Source organism: Gopherus evgoodei, chromosome 5 (genome assembly GCF_007399415.2).
Source record: "Gopherus evgoodei ecotype Sinaloan lineage chromosome 5, rGopEvg1_v1.p, whole genome shotgun sequence".
NCBI lineage: Eukaryota > Metazoa > Chordata > Testudines > Testudinidae > Gopherus > Gopherus evgoodei.
This window is the reverse complement of record NC_044326.1, coordinates 63,248,474-63,274,233: the sequence shown is the minus strand read 5'-3', so window position 1 is coordinate 63,274,233 and position 25,760 is coordinate 63,248,474. Positions and strand designations below refer to the sequence as shown.

The window sequence follows — 25,760 nt, the reverse complement described above, 5'->3', positions numbered from 1 at the left end:
TTTTGAAAATTTATTTTTTAAACATGTCCTTAAATATCTGTTTACAGGAGAGACTGAAATAGCTATGTAAATAATGCTCATTTTAAAACCATATGCAGTAGCTGTTCATCAGATCTATAATCTGCCATATTGGCCTATTTATCATTTTAAAAATACATTTTAAGAAAATTTATTAAATCCCATACGCTGCAAAATCTGGATGTTTGGTTTCATTTTCAATAATAATGTGTGAGGGGCCCCTTAGGACTAATTTCTTCCCCTTTGATAAGAAAAGCAAGCAAGTAAAATTATGGCTGGCTTGTAACTAAGGATATGTCTTCACTACCAACATTACAGTGCTGCCCCAGCAGCGCTTTAACATGGCTGTGTAGTTACAGCTCCGGAACTGTAAAAAAAAAACAAACCCACCCCCCCACAAGGGGAGTAGCTACCAGCGCTGGGAGCTACCAGCTGGTACTTTACTGTGCTGAAACTTGCAGCGCTCAGGGCTGTGTTCTTTTCACACCCCGAGCAAGAAAGTTGTGAAAGTTGCAGCACTGTAAAGTGGCAAAGTAGACAAGGCCTAGGAAGCATACTGCATCCATCCCTGCTGTTGCCCCACCCGTACACATTAGCCTTCTCTTTTATACATGCACCTCGTGTCCTTCCTGTTGGTAATAAAAGCTACTGGGGGGTGTTAATGCAGCTTGGAATAGAACACGTGAGTAGCTTTCCACTCAAATCCAGAAGGCTTGCTTTTGGAGGAGGGTCATTCAGCAGACAGATAAAGAAACGGAGGCAAGGACATTCACCCTTAATGGTGAGGGCCAGCACAAGGTTGGCATGGAGGGTTGTAATGTGAGTGAGTCAGGGAAGAGTCCTAGGCAGAATTACTGATGCTGTGGGAGCAGTGTTGTAGCCTTGCGTCCTGGGCCCAGGAAATATTGCCTCCCTAACTCACCTGTAGATTTCAGCCGAAGTGATTTAGCCAAGACAACTTGGCATATCTGCATCAGGACTACAGCTCCTTTCATCTGAGGATTTCTAAATGCTTTACAAAGTTTGGGAAGTAAAATAATGCTTCAATCTAATATACTGATAAGATAGCAATTTTATTCTAATATTGATTATTACAGTCAGAGTAACATATAGCCCAATAATACAGTGTATCCAATCATTAAGAATTATACCATTTTACCTAAAGTTTTCATTTTTATGTTCAAGAAATGCACTAGAGTAAAATGAAAAATGCTTCAATTTAGTAACTTGTATTCAGTTATAGTGTGATAATTTTTAAAGTAAGATTTAATATTTAAATGAAGATTAATTAGTTAAGAAGTCAAGAAAAAAAGCACTTCACTTTTATGTTTCATCCTAATTCATTCATTGGTTCATGGGGGGGAGGGGCAATGCCTTTCAAGGAATGCCACAAATTCCTTGTGACCTTGGCTGCTGGTTTTTACATTTGGCTTGGTGTTAAACCAATGTTGTATACAACTGAATATCGTCAGACAGCTCACTATTGGCAACATACATGAGGAACCTCAAGAACACGTTCCACTTAAATTCAGTTTTAATTTGTGCTTAACATACTGGCTTCAAGTCTGCCTATTTCAGATCAGAAGCATTAAACACGTGTATTATATTAATATTAATGTAAGGGGTGGTAACATTAGGGTTGCTATTTTGTCATGAGGATCGAGATTCACAGGTGATCCAAATTCAAGTCAGGCAAGCAGAAAATCTTATTTTTTAAATCATTGATTTTAATCTTGTTTTACACTTGTAATATTTAGTTATTTTTCTGAAGAAAGGTTGGTTCTCATTTGCTGGTATAATTTGGTGGTACTTTTTGCTAACCAAGAGTGATGCATTATATATGTATACATCCATTTAAGCATTTATATAGCTTAAATTTATTCAGATTCTTAATTTTTGCACTTCTGTTAAAAGAAAGGTGAATGATGATTAATTTTTTTATTCAGTTGTGTCCAACTGCCTTTGGATGGAAATTAGAAATCCATTATAAATCATAAATTATCCACTTAATATGGTTTTTATTACTTAAATAGAAATATCTTAAATATGCTGGATACATTAAAAAAAAGTTTAGTTCATCAAAACATTGTTTTTTTTATTTAAAACAAACTGATTTATTAAACAAAGGAAGTATTATCTAAAGTCAGTAAATTCAACTAATTGTTTCTGGTCACTGTCCTTCAGGATCTGAAAACTAGTGAATCTCATCCTCTCACGCCATTTTTATTAATAGATTGAAAGAGGAAAACAAACTGCCTGCCTTTTCAAAGGTAGTTTCTCAACTTTGAATAAACTATCCATTAAACTGAACTAGTTGAATAAATTGAAATTAAGAAAATATTCTCTCTCCGTCTACAGAAGAGTCCGCTTCTGTCCAAAGCCGGTTGAGCACTTCCAATAAACTCTGGGTCCAGGTGCTTAGCCAGTAAATTCCTTCAGTTCAGGGGACTGACTTTTTTTAAAACTTGACAGCAAACGTGTACTGTTTTAATATATCAATTTTTAATTTAAATGATTTTCATAGAATATAGTAAGTTTTGGCCTTAACATAGGTCATCATCATTTCGTATTTAATTTTAAATAGGTTTATTTAATGTATTATTAAATATATTTAATTTAAAATAAAAAATGGTTTTTATTCCCCCGAAAGTTAATGTTGTGACAGTTTATCATTATGTGACATTATATGTTTTGGTTCGAAGTAGGACTGAATTGGTGGCAGTTTAAATGGATGGAAAGGGGGAGGGATATATCTACTAGTCCTTTGGAGGGCCATACTTTTGAGAGCTAGGAGAGTTCTTTGTGGAAGCACAAGATCCCAAGATAGAGAATTCTGTCATGATAGTGGTGATGATGATGATGATGATAGCTTTAAAGAAGGGCCTTTTCTTACCAGAAATAAATTGTGGCACTTGTGTGCATGAGGAGGGAGTGCAAGGGCTAGCCTTACACACGGTATGTCACAATCCTGTGAAAATCAGAGTGGCAACTCTGTGTTACTTTTTGTTGAATCTGCTTGTTTTGGGTGCCACCCCACACCTCTTTTGAAGATCATTTATCACAGATGTGGAAAATATGCAGAGCTGAAGAAGATCAGAGGCTTTACACACTTTAAACTCATACCCTGCTATCAGCCCTCTCCCCAAATTCTTCATATAACATTCCAGAATCTTCTGATCATGCATATTAATAGCATGGAGATCATCACACGTTCTCTGTTTGCACAGCAGGTTGTGATGTTCCCAAAGGAATGTTTTATTTTAACTTCTATTATTTCAATCACCAATTTCATTTCCCACATATCCCCTTCTCCATCCAATTTTCTTCCCCTCACCTTTCTCCCTAAAAAAAACAAACAAACAAAAACAAAAAAAACCAACCCCTTCTGTATCCCAGGTCTCATCTTAGAGGGAAGGCTTGGAATAAATTTGTTTCCTAGTTAACATTATACTTAACTCCTGATTCATACTGGGCATTGGGTTTGGTGTCCGGATGCCGCCAAGTTCCACCTCCTCCCATTCTTCATCCGTCCTCATGCAAAACTTCCTTTGATATCTTAGGAAATTTCCTGTGAAAAGACTGCAGGATTGGAGGGCCTTGTTCCCCATTTTCCCCCAAAGGAACTATTTTCATCATGCTGAAGGTGCTGAGTACTTAATAGGATTGGGTCCCTAGAGAGATGTAATTATTCACCTCAATTGCCATAGGCCAGAATTTTCCAGCACTGTTCCTTGGTAAGCATGAACCTAGAAACTCAAACTCTGCATGGGATACATGAACTGAACTTATCATTTTTGGTTTGATGGCAACTGAGGAGACTGAATTTTGCTAGTGTTGCACAACCATATGTCAAATGACAACAGGCTTTCCCTGTATGACTATAAATGATGATGCAAAAATACAAAATATACAACACTGATTAAAGTAAATAGTGTTACTGAATGCAAGTGCATAACAGAGGTAAAGATGCAATATATGACTCATATAATTAGAATTTTATCTTTTTTTAAAGTTAAAAGTGCAGGCTTCCTCTCTTTAAGTTGCACCTTTATGTTGATTAGTTTTTTTTATATCATGTTCATCACCATGGTATCTGAGCATCTGTGTATCAAATACTGTCTGTGGAAAAGAAACTGACATGAACATGTGCTGTTGATGTATGGATTGTGCACATGCACAGGTGTTTAATTTAGACATTGCTGATGTCAGTAATTACAGTCAGTGTTGTAGCAATATTTTCTTAGCAAAAGAAAAACATGAATGTTCAGAAAAATAGTGAAAGTAGTATGACATGCAGAGTACAAAACAAAGTACAAAAAAAATTACAGCAAATTAAGGCCATTTATATAAAAATAAGTGTAACTGGAAAACACAAGAATTCAAACACAAGAATCTGAAAACCAGCTGCTGTTTCTTTGACCTGTAGAAATGCTGTTAACCACCATGATAAAATGTAGATTAATCACAGGAGGCTGACTTCTCCATGTTCCTGTTTCTGGTCTGCATACTTTTAAAACTCTGTCTTCATAGTATGTACTTAATTAAATACACAGAATGACTTCAACGTAGGTGTATTCTGATTCAATGGCCTGCATCATTCTGATACATATTAGAAGTTTTTTAATATGTTTGCTGCTCTGGTTCATATTAAGAGTATATCAAATACCCATAAACTTACTTATTTGTATTTTACTGATTTTTTTTCTTTAAAGTTTCTGTAATCTTAGATAGTGAAGTGAGTCATAAATTCAGCAGCTGACCTTAGAAGTGGCAATACATGGGTGAATATTTTTCATGTTTTCTTTCCATATATTGGCTTTTCTATCATGGCACTAAGATTAGAGGACTTGTACTCGCATACCAATTTAATGCCATTGATTACAATGAAGTAACTCCCAGTTTACACCAGTGTGATAGGAGAATCAGGCCAACTGAGTCTGTACCGTTGCAAATGCAGGATATTCCCCCCCCACCCCCAGACGAAGTACCAGAGAGCAAATTCACAGTTCACTTGATCATGGTCAAAAAGCCATGAAAGATCAAAGATCAACTGCAAACATTGAAATCAGCAGACTTTTAATGCTGGATATGTGTAGGATCATTCCTCATTTTTATTTTAATTTTAAGGGCCAGATTCTGATATCATTTCTCACATTGAGCAGTCCCAGACTAAAATGAATGGTACTGCTTTCAGGGTAGGGTACTACTTAATCAGAATCTGGCCTTAAATAAGTAGATGGTACCATAAAGTAATAACTCTTCCCTCTTATGAATGAGCCATATCCTCCCATTGATTTTGTACACAAAACTCCCTCTTCATTTCAATAAGGATTTTTTTGTGGTGGCAGGTTGAACCAGAAATTAATATATGAGTAAAATGAGAGTAACTGTATAGTTTTGGAGGCAATCAACGGCTAAATCCAGTGTTTAGTGGGACTTTGTTCCAAGCAGGATTTTTTCCCTAATAATTATTCCCATGAAGCGATTAAAGTTAAGAAAAAGTCACAAGTAGGTTTCTAGAAGACTTAACATACTTATTAAACAATTAGGGGGTATGGTAAAACTACTGTACCATAGTAAGCAAAGCCTCAGAATTACAAATAAAAAGTTTGTTGTATTAATCCCAACAGAAGAACTGTGTGAGAACATTTCTTTAAGATTTTTTCCCCACTTATTCAGTGGTAAAAGAGGATAACTTGTGTAACCCATAACAACCCCTTGGAAGTGATCTCCATGGCGAAGTGCAACTGCCTAGTCAATACTTTGGGTGTTAGGATAACTTGTTTAATTCAGGACCAGTGATAATCCTGAATGTGTAAATATTCAAGGAATGTACCACAAAGGAAGCAAATGTCTGTGTAATTTCTACTGAAAGTTCCAACAACTCTGATATGGAGTGTTTAAAGTGCAGTGTTAGCAAATGTTTACATTAAATGATTTCAGTAAAATAGTGCTGTGAACAATTATACCTGTCTTATCGCATGCGCATATCTTCAGCAAAAGCTAAGAGACTTACACATTTAAATTGCTTTGCATTTTAGGAAGTTAGAGTTGGAGTGAAATATCATAAGCACATGGCTTTTCTGTGCAAGAGGTTCTGAAGAGTCAGCTCCTAGAATTACAGGGGTTTTTTTTGTTCTGATTATTTTTACTTTGGAAGAGACAACACACAGAAATAGATAGTCAAAAGAACTGAAAAAGGCCAAAGCCTGTTGGATTTAGTTTCCAAAGTGTTGAAGTTTGTAGTTTATATATATTTTCATCTCCAACATCTGTACATCCACACACTGAATTTGCAGGGGTGTGCGGGGAGTGGAAAAAAGGGAGATTTACATCATACAGTCACATTATATATTATTTATGAGAGCAAATTTTTTCCCCTTCTCCGGAGCCGCAAAGCACCCCAACAGCAGCAGTTCTGGTACAGTTCCGTTGCTCTGCGGAGAGTGACTGGACGCTGGCATAGGGAGGGTATGCGCCTCATATATCACTAAGCCCAGATCTTCAGTGATGTCTTCTGCTCTGCCGTGGCAAGGTGCTTGGGACTGGGCTACTGCCTCATCAGGATTTTGTAAATGTAACATATGGGAGTAGGGCCGTTAATTTGAGTCCTCTCATGCTTGCTATGTTCTATGTTGTAGAACCCGCCTGAAACGAGAGTAGCAGCATGTATGTAGTGAGGCCTGGCAGGCATGTCTATCATTAATGTTAGTTATTTGGACCCAGCTGTGCCCATGTAGGTTCTTGGTATTGTTTTTATTGTGTGAAGAGCAAAAGACACAATAGTAAAGTATGGGTTGTTTTTTTTCTGTAGATCCCATGTAGCTATAAAGAAGGTCATGTTTGGTGCAACCTCTGTATGGCTTAGCAGGGCAGATTCTTAAACTTTTTCATTGTATGGACTGTATCTGAATAGTCAGAGTGTCACACTGCACCTTCCCTCCCCTCCACAATTGTGCAGGCGGATCTCCTAACTTCTTCTCGATATTGGAATTAGAGGGTACAATGGGCAGGGCAGTTGAAGGCAGAGATCCTGGGAACTTTTTCCAGTGGGCAATCATGGAGGTGAGGGAGTTTTAAAAAAAAAAAAAAAAAAAAAAAAAAAAAGTTGTGGTTCTGATTGTCAACTGGAAAAAAGGAAGTTCACAGTTAAGGCTGAAACTTCTTCTGGTAACTGATCTTCCATGTCAAGATACAAGTTTGTTGGATGGTTTGTTTGTTTATCTGGATTTTTTATTTATATTTGTGCCACTTATACTGCAAAATGTAGGTCCAACTTTGAGAAACAGAGCTCATAGTTTTTTGCTTTAATTCTGAGTATCCTCACTTTTTTTAGGGAGAGTGGTCAGACTTTTTTAATATTTGAATTAAAATATATAGGCATACAGTGAATAGAAAATCACTATCTACTGTAGCAAAAAAACTATTCAAACCAAGATTTCCAAAAATAGGACACTAAAGTCAGGCTTCTAAATCCATATTTAGGCTTCTAAATACAATGGGAACAACTGGATATTCAACACTTTTAAAAATCAGATCACTTATTCTTGGTCTAAATGTGCAAAAGGGGTCAACTGGCCACAGATTTAGGACAGAGGATAAGCATATAGTCCCTTATAACCCAGATCTTCCTGATTTTCAGAAACTGCTGGTTAAAGGGGTTCTGTTAAGTATGTAAAAGTCCAGGTCTGCTGCTGAATTTTCCATTTTTTTGAAAGTTCGGCTCCCTTCATGAAAATTATATGCTGCCATGTGGTATTAAAGGCCAACCCATCTTAAATGATGCATCTTCCACATTTTCCATACACATCCATGCCCCTCCTAGGTAGTCCTTCACATCTTCCACTTTGAGAAACACTGTGTGTAGTATACTCATCTGGTACCTCCTAACCCCTTTTAAAAAATCCATTGGAAAAGACAACAAATGGCCAAACTGGTTTCTTGTTATATTTTAATTTTAAATATATTCTTAAAAAAATAAACGAAGCTGACCGCACTTAGGCCCAGATCCAGCACACGCTTGTGTGCATGCTTCATTTTACTCCTGTGAGTAACTCATTGAAGTTAATAGTACTTTTCACATAAGTAAAGTTAGGCAAGTATGTAAGTGTTCGCAGAATCATGACCTAAATCGGTACTTGATTTGTTGTACAAAATGTCTCTAAGTTTAGGCTGGCGATCTAGATTGAAAACTTGCATATATTTACAATCAGAATTTCGCAGACTTGGATGCCAAGCTCTGTCTTCACTAATCTCAGTTAGCTTGCACAAACTATCATGTGCTTATGTTCCAACAGGCTTACTAACAAATATTGGAGAGTCAAAATGGGAACACAAACCCGCCCTCTAGTTTGGGGACATGTTGTGACTTGTAAAGTTTTTATGTTGTATACACACACATGCTCCATTTAATTTTATTTTTGCATTAATCTTGATACATATTAAGGGCTATATTGTGTAAATTATGTATTGCCTTGAGTAAGGGCTCAGCAGAGCCTCTTATTGGTGTTAACTGTCAGCTTACTTCATAGAGCCTACCCATCTTTCTGTCACTACTGACTTTTGGCCAGATTTGACTAGGTCATCTAGAAATATATCTCATTAGCAGCCCTCTGAACCATTCAGTATTTTAAGAATGGCAGTTATTATGATGTTGTTTTATTCTTTAATACTATTACTCCTATTTGTATGCTGTTCTGTGTCCAATTAATAAAATATACAAAGAAAATAAATATCTTAATTATCAAGAATAAGGGAAGCAGAAGGAAATTTTGCTTTTTGGAAAAACAGCTCCCAAATCCTATTTTTTACCTCTAGAAGTGAAATAATACTGAACTTATCCATACATCCATAACTGTTACTAAATGATATTACATTTTTCCATACATTGTAACTATTACCAGACTTTGCATAGGCCTGAAAGAATGCTTCTCATTGTTTTATTACTACAGTACATTTTATTTAGCTTACTGAGGGATGCTTGGTGATTGCATTCATATATGGCGTTATCTGGATAACTTAGTCTTCTAAATTAGAATTACAGCAAGTCTGGTTTTTATTCAGAGCTGTAACAAATAGTGTGAAGTAAGAAAACAACATAGAGATGGCAGCAATTCAATGAATTACAGGTTCTGTCAACTTAAGAAACTGCAGTAGAACATCAAGAGTTATGAACGCCAGAGCTGGAAACTGACTGGTCAACCAAGTCACCTGATCTGAAACTGGAAGTGTGCAATCGGGCAGCAGTAGAGAGAGAGAGACACACACACCCACACCCACACCCTCTCTCTCTCTCAAATACAGAACAGTACTGTGTGAAATGTAAACTACTAAAAAAATAAAGGGGAAGCTTAAATTTTTTTTGACAAGGTAAGGAAACTATTTCTTTGCTTGTTTCATTTAAACTAAGATGGTTAAAAGCAGCATTTTTCTTCTGCAATGTAAAGTTTCAAAGCTGCATTAAGTCAATGTTCAGTTGTAAACTTTTGAAAGAACAATCATAATTTTTTGTTCAGAGTGACGAACATTTCAGAATTATGAACAATCTCTGTTCCTGAGGTGTTCGTAACTCTGAGATTCTTCTATAATAGAACAGTGGAGGGGCCGGTTCATATTCTATTGAAGCAAAGCCCAGACTAAGTGTGAATGGCAAAACACTGTGTCACAGAATATCATGTTGCTCATAGAACAGGTTTGTTTGTGTATTTGATTTCAAAAGAAATTTCATTTCCATCAGAATAACTTCTGTTGTATTTACGTGGTGCAAAAAGTGTACTCAGTGCTGTTTAAATAGTTAATATAACCAGCATAATTGTTTTTTCTTTCCCCTGCTGCAAGGCCTTAGATACTTGAACAAACTTTCAGTAATCAAACATGTTGCCCTTAACGTTTATACTTGATTTGTTGCATTACCTTCAGTTTCAGAGGTAATGCAAAGAACTTCCCAGCGATGTGTAAGATTCCCTCAGTGTTTTTCTGTTTCCAAGGCGGGTCTTGGATGAGTTGCTCTGCTGAAGAGTAATTAATCACCAGCTGTGAGATGGAACAAGAGCGGCTGACATACTAGACAGGAGCAAAATTGTCTGGCAGAATGGGATGTGTCTATAGGAGGGGTGTGATGTCTCTCTCATTTTAGTATCTATCTTCATGTGTTTCCCTATCAACTTTGCTGCAGGTTTTAATAGAATGTTTTCAAATCACGAGCGAGATTGCGCATGGCCTTTTCAGGCAACTTACTGCCTTCTTGCTTACTTTACAGAGACGTGCTGGGAGGGAAACAGTTGTGCTTTTACCAATCAGTCCACCACATATTTTATTCTTGGTATTACCATCCCTTACACTGCCACTGCTGCAGATGACTGCTACATAAATGCAACTTGTGACTGGAAACCTATTTGGATCTCTAAGGGCTTGGCTACACTAGAGAGTTGCAGCGCTGGTGAGGGGGTTACAGCGCTGCAACTTAGGATGTGGCCACACTTGCAAAGCACGGCCAGCGCTGCAACTCCCTGGTTGCAGCGCTGGCTGTACACCCGGTCGAGCCTCGGGTGTAGGGATTCCAGCGCTGGTGATCCAGCGCTGGTCAGCAAGTGTGGACGCCCGCCAGCGCTTTTATTGACCTCTGGGGTATAAGGAGGTATCCCAGCATACTTTAGAAGCCTCTCTGGTAATTATGCACACTCCACTGCCCTGGGCTCAGCTGACCCCTCCTTTAAATGCCCTGGGAATTTTAAAAATCCCCTTCCTGTTTGCTCAGCCAGGTGTGGAGTGCAATCAATCATTCAATCAATCAGCGACCATGCCTCCACGCCCCAAACGAGCCCAAGCATGGAATAATTCCGAGCTGCAGGACCTCATCAGTGTTTGGGGTGAGGAAGCTGTGCAAGCACAGCTGCGCTCTAGAAGGAGAAATTATGATACCTATGGGCAGATATCGCAGTCCTTGCTGAGAAGGGGCCATGAACGGGACGCGTTGCAGTGCAGGGTCAAAATAAAAGAGCTGAGGAGTGCTTACTGCAAAGCCCGTGAGGGAAATCGCCGCTCAGGAGCTGCCCCCACAATCTGCCGTTTTTACAAGGAGCTGGATGCCATACTTGGGTGTGACCCCACTGCCAATCCGAGGACCACGATGGAGAGTTCAGAGCAGGGAGAAGTGGGGGAGGGTGTAGAGGAAGCCGACAGTGAGGCTACTGTGGTGGAGGGAGACACCCCGGAGTCCCAGGAGGCATGCAGCCAGGAGCTCTTCTCAAGCCAGGAGGAGGCTAGCCAGTCACAGCAGCTGGTGAGGAAGAAACTGAGGAGCGTGCTCGGGGTAAGCAGATTTTTATGTTTTGGAAGAGGAGGGTTTGGGTTATGGCTGCCTGCATGCATGCCTAAACGTGGAATAGCCCATTGATTTGCTCTATCACGTCTCTGTAATCTGCCTCGGTAATCTCTTGAAAAATTGCAGCCAGAGCGTGCGCAATGTGCTTTCTCAAGTTTATCGGGAGAGCCACCATGGTCCTTGTCCCGGTCAGGCTAACTCGTCCGATCCACTGTGCAGCGAGGGGTGGGGGGACCATGGCTGCACACAGGCAAGCTGCATAGGGGCCAGGGCGGAATCCACATTGCTGTAGAAGACCGTCCCTCTCTTCCCAGGTAACACGCAGCAGTGATATATCTGGCAGTAGGAAACCCTGTTGAGAATTTAGGGATACTTGAGTGCAGGGCGCACACCCCCTTCCCAGCAGGCATCCAGCCCCGCGGTGCGCTCCCGTCTCCCCACCCCCTTCCCAGCAGGTAGCCAGCCCCGCGGTGTGCTCCGGTCTTCCCCCTCCCCTCCCAGCAGGCAGACAGCCCCCCCCCACCACCACCAGCAGGCCGGCAGTTACGCGGACCGCCCCCCGCCAGCAGCTCGCCACCTTCCTGTGCACTACTGTCCCCTGTGCAGGACACCAGCTACCTCCTGTACCCAGTGCAGATAAACCCCAGTGACCCATCGGTCAATTCCCCCTCCCAGGTGCACTCGGGGCAGAAACACTCACCCCATTGCTCGCCATGCCTTCGCTTCCCTGGCCTCTCTGTGTTATGTGAGGTATGTGGGAAGGATGCTACAAAAAGTCTAAAAACTCCTTCACTGTGTGATAATAAACAGTGTAGCCTCTGTGTATTACATGTTTCTATCTATGTTTTTTTTAGTGACCTTGACTAATGCAGCCGGATCACCGGCCTCACGTTGGTTGCAGAACTTGAGAAAAAATCCCCGAAAATCAAAAGAAGAATTGATCAAAGCAGTTATGATTCACTACAACAGAGAACGTAGGAAGACGCAGGAATGGAGAGAGAAAATGTATGGATGGAGAGAGAAAATGTATGAGTGGAGGCAAACAGAAATCAGGAGAAAGGAATTAGCTATCAAAAAAACCTCAAAGCAGATGATAAGCCTCCTGGCTCGCCAAACTGAGTCTTTCGAGTCTCTCGTAGCCATGCAGGCAGATATGTACCGTGGTAACCAACACCCCTCCCAAAGCTCTCTTTCTTGTTCCCCAGTATTTGCACAAAACACCTTTCTCCAGCAGCCAGTTTCTTATTACCCCCAGCTGCCCCCAACACCTGTACGATCACCTACCAGCCCTGATAACTATAATTCTTACCCTGTGCACTCCACCACCATTACCCTGCAGCATAGTAATCCTGAAGTGCAGCAGACATTGAACAGTAATCAAAACAGGACATATTCAAACCTCTGAATGTACAGTCCACCACCCTAACCCCCCTGGCCTTTTCTGTACTGTACTTTGAATAAAGGATTTTATGGCTTTTACAATACATTTTATTATTGCAGGAAGTGGTAAATATTGTACCCCAAGGTAGAACAAAGCACAGCAAAGGCACCAAACATTACTGTTGGCTCTCAGCATCAAATTGCTCCCTTAAAGCATCCCTAATCCTTGAAGCCCTTTCCTGGGCCTCCCTAGTAGCCCTGCTCTCTGGCTGTGCAAATTCATCCTCTAGGCGTCGAACCTTGGAGGTCCATTCCTCACTGAATCTTTCACCCTTCCCTTCACAAATATTATGGAGGGTACAGCACGCGGATATAACAGCGGAGATGCTGCTTTCCCCCAAATCTAGCTTCCCATAAAGACACCTCCAGCGGGCTTTCAAACGGCCAAGAGCACACTCCACAGTCATTCTGCACCGGCTCAGCCTGTAGTTGAACCGGTCCTTGCTCCTGTCAAGCTTCCCTGTATATGGTTTCATGAGCCATGGCATTAAGGGGTAGGCGGGGTCTCCAAGGATCACAGTGGGCATTTCGACGTCCCCTACTGTGATCTTGCGGTCTGGGAAAAAAGTCCCGGCCCTCAGCCTCCTGAACAGGGCACTGTTCCGAAAGATGCGTGCATCGTGCACCTTTCCAGGCCATCCTGAGTAAATGTCAGTGAAACGCCCACGGTGATCCACAAGCGCTTGGAGAACCACGGAGAAATACCCCTTGCGATTAACGTACTCTGATGCCAGGTGGGGTGGTGACAGAATAGGAATATGCGTCCCATCTATTGCCCCTCCACAGTTAGGGAAACCCATTTCTGCAAAGCCATCCACAATGTCCTGCACGTTCCCCAGAGTCACAGTTCTTAGCAGGGTGCGATTAAAGGCTGTGCAAACTTGCATCAGCACCATTCCAAAGGTGGACTTTCCCACTCCAAACTGGTTCGCCACCGATCGGTAGCTGTCTGGAGTTGCCAGCTTCCAGATTGCAATAGCCACCCGCTTCTCCACTGGCAGAGCAGCTCTCAATCTCGTGTCCCTGCACAGCAGGGTAGGGGCGAGCTCAGCACACAGTCCCATGAAAGTGGCTTTTCTCATCCGAAAGTTCTGCAGCCACTGCTCGTCATCCCAGGCTTGCAGGACGATGTGATCCCACCACTCAGTGCTGGTTTCCCGAGCCCAAAGGCACCGTTCCACGGTGCTGAGCACGTCTGTTACTGCCACAAGCAATTGAGTGTCTTGAGTGTCAGGCGTTTCAATATCATCGTCTGACTCCTCACTGTCACTTTGCAGCTGATAGAATAGCTCCACTGCCATGCGTGATGTGCTGGCAACATTCATCAGCAAGGTCCTCAGCAGCTCAGGCTCCATTTGTAACAGAAATCTCAGAAATCGCGCTGCAGACTCACAATGCCGCCAAACTGCTCGGAATGTGTAGCAAAGCACCACGGGGCATTGGAACAGGAAGCGGAAAGACCCACACCCTTCCTTCCCCTTCCCACAAGCCACAGCGCCAAAATGGGACGAAGTGCTCTGTGGGATAGCTGCCCACAATGCACCACTCCCAACAGCGCTGCAAGTGCTGTAAATGTGGCCACACTGCAGCGCTGGTAGCTGTCAGTGTGGCCACACTGCAGCGCTGGCCCTACACAGCTGTATGAACACAGCTGTAACTACCAGCGCTGCAAAACTGTAAGTGTAGCCATACCCTAAGACTTTACATAGGGACATTTCTGCATCTGAAGGAAGGATTACATGTTAAAAAAATGTGGGATGGAGTTGTGGGGGAATTAAATATAACACCTGAACAACATCCTTTACATGTAACGCATAGGTGTTCTTACCTCCCCAGGACCTGAAGGCCATAGTCCATTTTAGTGAATGTGATGCTTAATTTATTTATTATAGGAGCATTTAATAATGCAGCCGTAGTTCCGGACCTTTGGTTGTTTTCATTCTTACCATTTTATAAATTGTCCTTGAAGTCAATACTACTATTTTTTTTGACAGATCACCAATCCACACAGTCAACACTTTAAAGCAATCTTCAGTCAAATAACTACATTGATAGAAAATATCGAAGTATGGCCGTTAAGACCACTAATGCTAAAGACATGCCTAATTATCCTTTAAATACAGGGGGGAGGTCCTATCCTTACTCTGCCCCTTGACACTGAGCAAAGGGATCAGAGTGGTGTCAAGGGGCATTAAAAGCCCCAGATCTGCCTGGGGGACTATTCCTTCAGTGCAGAAACCATGAAGAACAGCTCTAAGGCTGCCTTCCAAGAATGCTTCGTAAGCCGTAGTACCAAGGACAGAAGGGTGTGTAGAAGTGAGGCTTCAGTGTGCTGCATTGCAGAGATTCCAAGAACTGCTGCGGCCCATATGGCAGCATGGGAAGTCTGCTGTAACTAAGTTGTGTTGGGAGCTGCAGAGCAGCCTGAGGTTGGGAGGGTGCAAAGGTGGCCGAAGGGCTTAAAGTCCACCTTCGCCCACCTCCTCCTGGGTTGTGAGTTGTGTGCAGCCTCTTCAAAGCTCAGCACAGAATCTCACCCAGTATAAATATTAACCATTCTCCATTTGCAGGCAGGGAGAAGAAAAAGGAGCATCTCCCAAGATGCCAGATGTCACTGCTCCTATGGGAAACTCTTTAGACATTAAAGCAAAAAGGGCAAGAATATAGATACCATGTTGGACTTGTAACCTTCATATAAAAAAGCCAAGGCAATTCGCTTCATTGCATAACTAAGGTAACTACTGTATAATGATTATACTGATTATAATGTATCTCACAGTGAAATGTATTGCTAAGCTGTCATGTTAGCAGTATTGTCACATATGCCATCGCTTAGCACCATATAGCTTGATCACATCCAAAGCTGTAAATTACTTGGAGCTACATAATTAGCATGATCTTCAGGCAAGATATTGTTAGCCATTGTCAGAAATGGTACAGAACAAAATATCTGTGTGGTGTCCTCCTGTCCCTCACAGAAAATAGCTCCAGTCAATGTTGAGATCTGGTTCAGCTATCTCCAGATATTCACTTATTCAACAAATGTAATTCTTTTTTTGTGTTAGTATATTAACCACTCACAGACTTGTGATTTTGGTGAATTGTTTGTTCTAAATCATTTCATTTATTTTAGCATTGTGGTTGGTTAGGTGTCTTTCTTTTGATCCTTGGGTATGGTGAGGCTGCTAGATGTGAACTAGATTGTTAGGTTTCATATGGATTTCACAGGTTTATGTGAGAAGTGCTGGGATCCTGGATAGGTACCTTTTTATGAATGTGAATGTAAATAAATATGAATGGCTTCTGCAGACATATTTCAGACTTTAACTTGCTCGTTAATTTTCTCCATGACTTGCTTTGAATATTCACAACTCTTATTTTGTGTTTTGTGCTGTGTTTGGCCACCTATGTGCCATAAATATTTTGTCTTCCTAGCCACTGATTCCCAAATAGGGTTGCCAACTGTCTAATCACAGAAACCTAAACACCCTTGCCCCGCTCCCTTCCCTGCTTGTGCCCTGAGGCCCCGCCCCGCTCACTCCATCCCCTCTCTCTCAATTGCTCGCTCTCCCCCCACGCTCGCTCACTTTCACTGGGCTGGGGCAGGGGCTTGGAGTGCGGGAGGGGGTGTAGGCTCTGAGCTGGGAGGTGGGGCTGAGAGGTTCAGTGTGTGGAAGGGGGCTCCGGGCTGAGCCTGGGGCATGGGGTTCAGGTGCGAGCGGGGGTGTGGGGTGTAGGCTCTGGGATGGAGTTTGGGTGCTGAAGGGGGCTCAGGGCTGGGGCAGGGGAGCTGCGGAGTTGGTGCTGGGGGTGGGGGCAGCATGCAGAGCCACCTCCTCTCCGCCCCACCCTCGAGGCCTCGGGGACGTGCCAGCTGCTTTCGAGGGTGGTGCGGAGTCTGCCCTAGCCCCGCTGTGCTGCCAGACTTTCAGCACCTAAAATCTCCCAGTTTGGCTTCAGTAGCCTCTGGGAGATGTAGCATGATTCCGGGAGGCTCGCGGTGAAACCAGGAGACTCCGAGCAAAACCGGGAGGGTTGGCAACCCTACTCCCAAATGCACAAAACCTTTCATGATGGCCCTGTGAGCATTTCAATTATGAATACTCTTGCAAATGCATATTTGCACAAACATTCACCACATTTTCTTTCTGTAAACATTTTTGTGAACAGATCTAGTCACTAATTTTCTCAAAAATCTAATAAAGTGTGATGTGAATATTATAGAAGAATATTTGCATTTTTATTCACATGAATGCCTGAAAATACTTTCACAGTATTTTCTCCAGTGCTAGTATTGAATTTTTCAAAGACTGAGTCAGCCACTTCATTTTTCTCTCACAGTTTTTTTAGTAGGTGTTGGCTGAGGGCAGTGTCCCAGAAAACATATGAGCTAGTTTTCTAAACAACTTGAAGTGGGAGTGGGTATGTAAATAAGGTTTACACATTTTGGTTGGTAAAACCTCTCTTTGTGTCACTTCCTTGCTTTGAACCTCTGTGAGGGTGCTCAAAATCAAGAAAATAAGTATGTTGTTGTGTTCTTTGAAGCTAGGTTATCTCTATCTTCTTGTTGCACACTATAGAAAAAACCTTCTGGTGTTCCTGTAAATATACTGCAATTACTGTATTGGTACTGTATATAGTCTCCGTATTTCTGTTATCAGCTTTACTATGAAACATGCTGGGTCTCCATCCTCCGGTCCAGCAGGCACTCCCACACGCTGACACAGGCCTGAAGCAGCTCCGTTCTCTAATAACTATCATTCTGTCATTTTAAAAAATCCCTCTTATTTATTGTTTTCATGAATTATTTCTTTTCAAATAATATATTCATAAATTCCAAGGCCATTGTGGTGATCTAGTCTGACCTCCCAAATAACACAGGCCTTAGAATTTCCCCAAAATAATCCCTAGAGCAGCTCTTTTAGAAAAACATCCAATCTTGATTTAAAAATAGTGATGGAGAATCCACCACAACCCTTGCTGAACTGCTCCAATATTTAATTACTCTCTCCGTTAAGAATTTATGCCTTATTTCCAGTCTGAATTTGTTTCGCTTCAACGTCCAGCCACTGGATCGTCTTATACTTTTCTGTGGCAGATTGAAGAGCCTATTATTAAATTCCTCATATGGGCACTTGTAGACTGTAACCATATCATGGCTAAACTTTCTCTTTGTAAATCTAAATGGATTGAGCTTCTTGAGTCTATCACTATAAGGCATGTTTTTAATCCTTTAATTGTTCTCATGGCTCTTCTCTGAACTCTTTCCAATGTATCAACATCCTTCCTGAATTGTGGGCACTAGAACTGGACGCAGTATTCCAGCAGAAAACATAGGACCCCAGGGAGAAGTGATGGGTGCAGCCCAGATCCAACCCCCAAGATCCAAACATACTACTCACATCCCAAACAACCAACTTCAGACATTCCTTCAACTTCCGCAGCTCCAATGCCAAACATATCCAGGATGTTGGATCTGAACATGGATCTCCCAAACCAAATGTCCACCCAAAACCCCAGCTCTGAATCCCCACACACACTCCAAAGTCCCAGCTGCTAGTTGCCCCCAGCCCCTGAACACAAACAGCCCCATAATCCCAGCTCCAGCTATTTCTCTCACCCCAAAGCCCTTGCTCTGAACCCTGCCAGATACACATCCAGACCCAGCTGCAACCATCCACTCACTCCTGGGGCTGAGCCTGGACTCGGTTCTGTAACAGAGCTGGGCTCTAGCACCTGTCTGCAGCTCCCTGAGCCTTGCCTCTCCCTGGCTGAGTCATACTGACCCTGCAGCAGGGACTGCTCTTCTTGGCAGATTCTGTGACACTCACCGGTCCCTTCCCCCTGCTGTCCTGGGCAGCCCCCTCTCTGGCCCTGGGACAGAAGTTCATGGAGCTGGGGCAGAGGACAAACCAGTCAGACAGGTCCCTGCTCCTCCTAGCAGGAGTGTGTCCACCCAGCCCATGTCTCAGGCTCATGCTGCCCCCTCACCCACCCTAGAGCTGCTCACTGCTTGCAGGGCCAAAGCAGCTTCCACATTGGTTCTCAGCACCGGTGACGGCTCCTCTGTAAACAGAGATCTCCAATGGGAGTTCGTCAAATAAGGACCTTGGAACTAGGATCTTTATTGTATTAAATATATAGTGAGCCTGTATCATAGCATCTGCAGAATTTAAAATACGTCATTTATGCTTTAAAGGGAAAAACTATCTTCTTCTTCTTATAACACTTGCTTAAAGTGATCAGATAGTGGGGGTTAATTTCCAGGAGAGCCTTCTTGAGTGCCTAGGGAAAAAATGCCAAAGCAAGTTAATCTTGCGATTTTATCTAGAGACGGTGAGATGTGAACTCAGCCTGACCTCTAGTGGAGTGAGTTCCATAGACATGGACCCTTCACTGGCTATGACCTGGTCATGAACAGGAGTTCAAACCTTGGCTCCATAAGCTGAAGGGTCCCACTTGAGTTTAGCAGGCCTGGTGTGGAGCAGAGATTGATTGATTGTATTTCAGTAGTGCCTAGGTGGCCAACCAAGATCAGCATGCTATTGTGCTAGGCACACAAAATAATAGACAATCCCTGCTCTGAAGAGCTTGCAGTCCCAATAGACAAGATAGACACAGGACAGGGGAAAGGGATCCAACAGACAAGCAGAGCAAATAGGGTGAGGGCTGACATTTCTTTTTAAAAATACCTTGAGTTGGTTTTATTAGGAGGGGACTATCTAATTGGAAAGGCAAAGGAAGGGACAATAGGAGAAGGGAGAATAAGGAGGCAGGTGGAGTGAGGCTGAGGTGAAGAGACTGTAAGAGGGGGTAGGTGAAGGTTGGTGCAAACAGTCCCTTGAGACAGTGTCCTGAGAGAGAACTGTAGTGAATAGTTTTATGACATTATCAGTGTCTGATGGTCCTTGCAGAGGTACTGCTGAGGCTGCTCTTTGCTATTGCTTCTGTTAGCTAGAATTTCTCTGGGTCTGGCTCCTCCCTGGAATTTCTTTCTTCCCCAGGCCCACATGGCTCAGAGTATGGGGGGCAGGGAGGAAGTAATGGGAGGGGAATGCTACATGAGTCCTAGTGCTCCAAGTGGGGGAAGCCTAGAATACGTCTAGTCCATTTAGGACAGTGAAGACGATGTTACTGGTTTCTTTTAACAAAATTACTTCTCTCTGGTGTTTCCTAGGTACCATTCCATTCCATTAACCTTTTGGCCCATGTTAGTCACTATAATAAATAGCAATTTGATTTCGCTGTTCAGTGAAGTTAGAGTATATTTATTTATTTTATTTTTTGTAATTTATTGCTTCATTTTTAAATTTGTCCATGATTTCTTAAAGACAGTTTCCTTATTCTGACTCTGGAGTAACTGGAATTGCAGTCCTGTGGTAGGCACAAAAAGTCCTATCTTTGTGCACCAACCACTTTTTTTAAAAGTCTTGTTTCTTGTGGTTGGCATGTAGGTGTTGATGTTGGGATCTCCCATCGGTTTTCCATATGTAATGCTTATATGTTTTGTTAGTGAAATAATACAGCAAAGGAGACCCAGAACATTGAATAAAATTTAAATGAGACACCTTCACTTGGAATTTTGAGTGTACAGGAATGGAGGGTTGAGACCTTGAAACTTCTCTCCATTGTTTGCAAAAGGGCCGTTACAAACCCTTTCTTGTGAGACACTTCCCACGCTTTCGTCTGCACTGCTGTCAGAGGTGTCACTGTGGCACGTGTAGACATACCTGCACTAGCTTTAAGCTAACTAGTAGAGGTATTGATAGCAGTGAAACCATAGCAGCATGGGCTGTACAAACCTGCCTAGACCCAGGGGCAGCTCCAGGCCCCAGCACGCCAAGCACATGCTTGGGGCAGCATGCCGTGGGGGGGGCGCTCTGCCAGTCGCCGGGAGGGTGGCAGGCAGCCAGCCTTTGGTGGCATGCCTACGGAGAGTCCACTTGTCCCGTGGCTCTGGTGGACCTCCCGCAGGCGTGCCTGTGGAGGGTCCGCTTGTCCCGCAGCTCCACCGAAGCCGCGGGAGCAGCAGACCCTCTGCAGGCACGCCTGCGGGAGCTCCACTGAAGCCGTGAGAGCAGCGGACCCTCTGCAGGCACGCCTGCGGGAGCTCCACTGGAGCTGCGAGACTGGCGACCGGCAGAGCGCCCCCCGCGGCATGCCGCCATGCTTGGGGCAGCAAAATGTCTAGAGCCGCCCCTGCTAGAACCCTAGCTAAGCTGCTAGTCCTTGCTGAAGTCTGTGCTGCCATGGCTTTTCTATGTGTGATGCTCACGTACTAGTTGGATAAAAGCCAGCTCAGGTATGCTGCAGTCAGACATCTGATTGAAGTGTAGACATACTCACAGACTCAGATACAAGTCAAACCATTTTGTTCTCCAAGGAAAAGAAATATTAAAAGAACAAATGTGCAAGGAAAGATTATGTCTCAATATTAAATCTGTCTTGACTAAGGGAGAAATGGAGAAACAGTTTAAAAAAATATCTGGAATTTATTGTCCTATTGGTAGTGAGAACTCTCTGCATGTTTTTAGCATTAGGTCAACTTTCCCGTCTCTAATGGCTTAGTATTAATCTACCTGCTACCCACACTAAACAGGATTCTGTCCTAGAAGAATATGAACAAATAATGGCTGACCAAGCATAGACTGCATTATCCAGGAGGAAGTCCTGCAACGCGCACACAGAGTATTTCTGCACAGGGAGTTACTCCGAGAGTACAAGAAGATTCTTTCTCCCCGTTCCTCCAGGGGGTCCAAGGCAGGGAGCAGCTATATTTGGCTATCTGCACCACCTAAGCAGGATGGAAGCTGGCTAGTGCAGCCATTAGTCTTCCATACCCCCAGGTAAGATGGGTTAGAGCAGGTGAGACTGTGGCTCAGGTCCTGCTGCACAGCTGCAAGCCCTGGAAGGCTGCGCTGGGAGAAGTCCTACAGGAACTTCTGGTGAGTGCAATCCTGCCACTGCTCCGGGGAGGGCATTCAAGTGCAGATCCAAAACAATTATTTCACTTTGCTAAATGTGAAGATCCATGTAAGTAAATGGACAGTTGTTTTGTTTTGTTGTTAGGTTCCCCCTATTTCCAACTTCCCGTGAGAGAGACATTTCCGCTCCCCCCTACTGCAGGGCCTCTACCTGCAACCACGAAGAAAAGCATAGGGGTCAATTGGGCAGCTGTTAAGTATTTTTTAAAAGAAAACCCATGCATGAATCCCTTACTTCCTTCTTTAATTATTCCTTTCCCTTTTCTTCCTCCAGCTTAATTTTTTCCCTGGTTTTACACTTTCTGTTTCCCTAATACTCTTAGCTGCTTTTCTCTTAGAAATTCAAAAGCTGCCACTCTGCCTTCCTTTTTTTCATAACCCTTTAGATCTCTCTTCTCTTCATTTTCCCTTCTCGTTTAGGAATAATATTTTCCCTTTCTCATTATATCATCTACTCTCTTTTTTTCCCCCGTTTTGTATTCTTGGCCTCTTCTCATGCCTGTTCCCCCTCCCCCATTACTTCTTGATGGAAAACACTGCTAATCATCCTTACTTTTCATCTCCTTTTCTGAATCTTAAGTGAAGTCTTTCTGATCTCCGTGTGTGTTCTGTGGCAGTATGTGCCAGGACTGGGACAGAGTGAAACTGAAAACAAACTCACTGAAGCAGCAATCCAGAATCCTCTTGAAAGCAAAGTTAACTTTTTGATTCATTATCTCCTGAGAACTGGCAAGCTCTGGCCACCTTTGTAAGTTTCACCTACTTACATTTGAGCTTGTTTGTGAAGTATAGTTGAATAGGAAAGCAAATAGGATGTGAGTATTAAATGCATTGTTCAAACATATTTAACTCTGTCTTTTGATATCTGGCGTGAGTCACGTTGTTACTTTTGGTCAAAATTTTGCCTCTTGTTAGAGAACCAGACTAGTAACATCAGCAAATAGAGGAAGCCAGTGTATCTAAACAGTTGACAGTTTATTTTGGCAGAACTCAGAGCCACATTCAGTGCTGAATTGTACCCATGCAGTCCTATGAAATGTAGTGGAATTGTACAAGTAAATGAGCACAAAATTTGATCCCAGGACTAGAGAGAGCATTCCTGAGGACAGTTGCTTGTGGCACTAGATGCTATTTGGAAAGGTCTCTGGATGAATTTTTGGAGAAATTGTGTGTCTCATTATATGATGTCTTTTTAACTCCATAGAAGCCTCATGGATTGCTGTAGTTCTGTGGTAACTGCAGAAGAAGCAACATGTTATATGATGTGAAGTTTAATTAGATACGCACATAGATTTGAGGCTTCAGGCCAAAAGGCCCTGTCTGTTTTGCCACCCGAGAAGTTTTTAGTATAGTTGCCTCATGAGTCTTGACCTCTGTTGTTACTGGATACATGCACAAAGGCAGCCTTTGGACCTAATCCTGCAGTGTGTTGACTACACCTTATGAATTGTCATTCACTGTTCACTCCTGCTGATTTCCCTAGGAGTTGAGTAGGAAGCGCCCTGCAGAATGTCTTTCTTTCTTGTATATTAGTAGCATCTGAATGTGCCATGTCCAGGGCAGATGTGCAAGGTAAGCCAAGTCCTTGACCAGAATAACTTTGTCATAAATGACAAAAATGAATGAAGGGTGAGAGAGGTGCACCAAAATTTACACAAAATATTATGTCCAAGAATTTGTCAGCGAAGCAGATCCTGCCTTTCCTGGTGCTAATTTAAAACAGATACTCTTTTTATACATGCATTTACACCAAAAACATCAATTTCTTCAGCTGATAAAGATCTAATTGGGTTGAACTTCCACATAGATTCTTTCAGTTCCAATTGGCATGCCAAATTTTAAAGTAGCATTCTAAACATTATAGATTGCAATTTCCTAACTCAACAAGTGTTCCAGGCAACAGAGGGGAATTCTAAATTAGACCTTCCTTGTCCTAACAGATAAAGAGGAACTGATAACACAACTAAAAGTTAATGGTAACTTAGGTATAAGTGATCATAACTTGATCACATATATAATGTGCAGGCAGAATAAAGTCCGCTCTAGTACTATATATACTTGGCTTTAGTAGGGCCCATTTTACAATGCTAAAAACAATTCTGAGCCAAATCAGCTGGGAGGAAGAATTTAATGGGAAGAATGTGTGAAGAGTAATTGGGATAATTTAGGAACACTTTACTACATGCCCCAAAATCCATAATCCCACAACTGAGAAAGGAAGGCTGTGCTTTGTTTAAAAAAACAACCTGGTTTAGCGGAGAAATGAAGGCAGGTTTAAAAAAGGGAAAGTTGATAGTAATTAATATAACTCAGAAGTTAGGATAACTATAGATAATTGATAAGGGAAGCCAAGGGATACAAGGAGAAATCTATGGCCAGCAGAGGTCAGGACAATAAGACTGAGTTTTTAAAAATAAGTTAGGAACATAAAGAATCCTGACAATGGTGTTGGGCCATTGCTAGATGAAAATGGTAAAATTATCAATGCAGAAAAAGGAAGAGGTGTTAAATAAATATTTATGTTCTGTATTTGGGGGAAAAACAGATGATGCAGTCTCATCATATAGAGATAACACTCTTTACTTTTCCGCTTATATATCTGAAAGTTGTTATGACGTCTATAAATAGACGTTTTTAAATCAGCAGGTCCAGATAACTTTGCAGCCAAGGGTTTTAAAAGAGCTGGATGAGGAAATTGCTTGACCATTAATGTTGATTTTTCAATAAGTCTAGGCACATTACGCAAGTTCTAGAAGCCTGGAAGAAAGGTAATGTTGTCCCACATTTTTAAAAAAGGGTTAATAGGACAACCCAAGTGTAATTATAAGCCTATCAGCCTCACATTGATCCTGGGAAAAATAATGGAGTGGCTGATACAGGACTTATTAATAAAGAATTAAAGGAGGGCAATGTAATTAATGCAAATCAAGATGGATTAATGGCAAATAGATTCTGTCAAACTAAGTTGATGTCTGTTTTGTTTTGTTTTTTTAAAAGAGAACACAGGTACACAGGTTTGGTTGATAAAGGTAATAGTGTTGATATAATACAGCTGTTTGACTTGGTGTCCCATGACATTTTGATATAAAAATCCCATGACCAATATAAAATGAATATGGCACACATTCAATAGATTAAAAACTGATTGATTAACTGTTAGATTTCAAAATTTAACTTTAGACAGGGAATCATTTCCAGTGGGGCTCACACAGACACTGGTTCTTAGCCCTACACTAATTTAACATCTTTATCAATAACCAGGAAGAAACCATAATATCAACACGAATGAAATTTAAAGATGACACAAATTGGGGGATGGTAAATAACGAGGAGGACAGGTGGCTGACTCAGAGCATGCTAAATTGCTTGGTAAACTGAGTCCAAGCAAACAATCTGTGTTTTAAACAGCTAAATGTAAATGTAGCTACATTTGGGAACAAAAAATGTAGGCCATACTTAAAGGATGAGGGACTCTATCCTGGGAAGCAATGACTCTGAAAAAGATTTGGGGGTTATGATGGATAATCAACAGAACATGATCTCCAAGTGTGATGCTAAGTCCAAGATTGCTAAAGTGATCCTGGGATGCATAAACAGGGAACTCTCGAATAGGAGCAGAATAGGAGCAGAGAGGTTATCTGTGTATTTGGGAGAGGTGCGGCCTCTCCTGGAATACTGTGTCCAGTCCTGGTGTCCACAATTCAAGAAGGATGTTTTTACATTGGAGAGGTTCAGAGAAGAACCATGAGAATAGTTAAAGGATTAGAAAACATGCCTTGTAATGACAGACTCAATCTATTTAGTTTAACAAAGAGAAGATTAAGGGGTGACTTGATTACTGTCTCTAAGTACCTATATGGGCAACAAATATTTAATAATGGGCTCTTCAGTGGAGTTGAGAAAGGTATAACACAATCCAATGGCTGGAAGTTGAAGCTAGACAAATTCAGACTGGAAATAAAATATAATTTTTTAATGATGAGAGTAATTAACCA

General features: G+C 42.0%; 1 protein-coding gene across 2 annotated transcripts in view; it reads left to right on the top strand.

Moving 5' to 3' along the window:
* Positions 1 to 25,760, top strand: part of STOX2 (storkhead box 2) — a 108,120-nt gene that overhangs the window by 17,173 nt on the left and 65,187 nt on the right. Inside the window, exon 2 of one of the 2 annotated variants that reach the window (XM_030564347.1) lies at positions 15,352 to 15,515. The exons of the other annotated variant lie outside the window; for it this stretch is intronic. The gene's annotated coding sequence lies outside the window, so the exon portion shown is untranslated. The remainder of the gene's footprint in view (positions 1 to 15,351; positions 15,516 to 25,760) is intronic. 2 annotated transcript variants of the gene reach the window in all.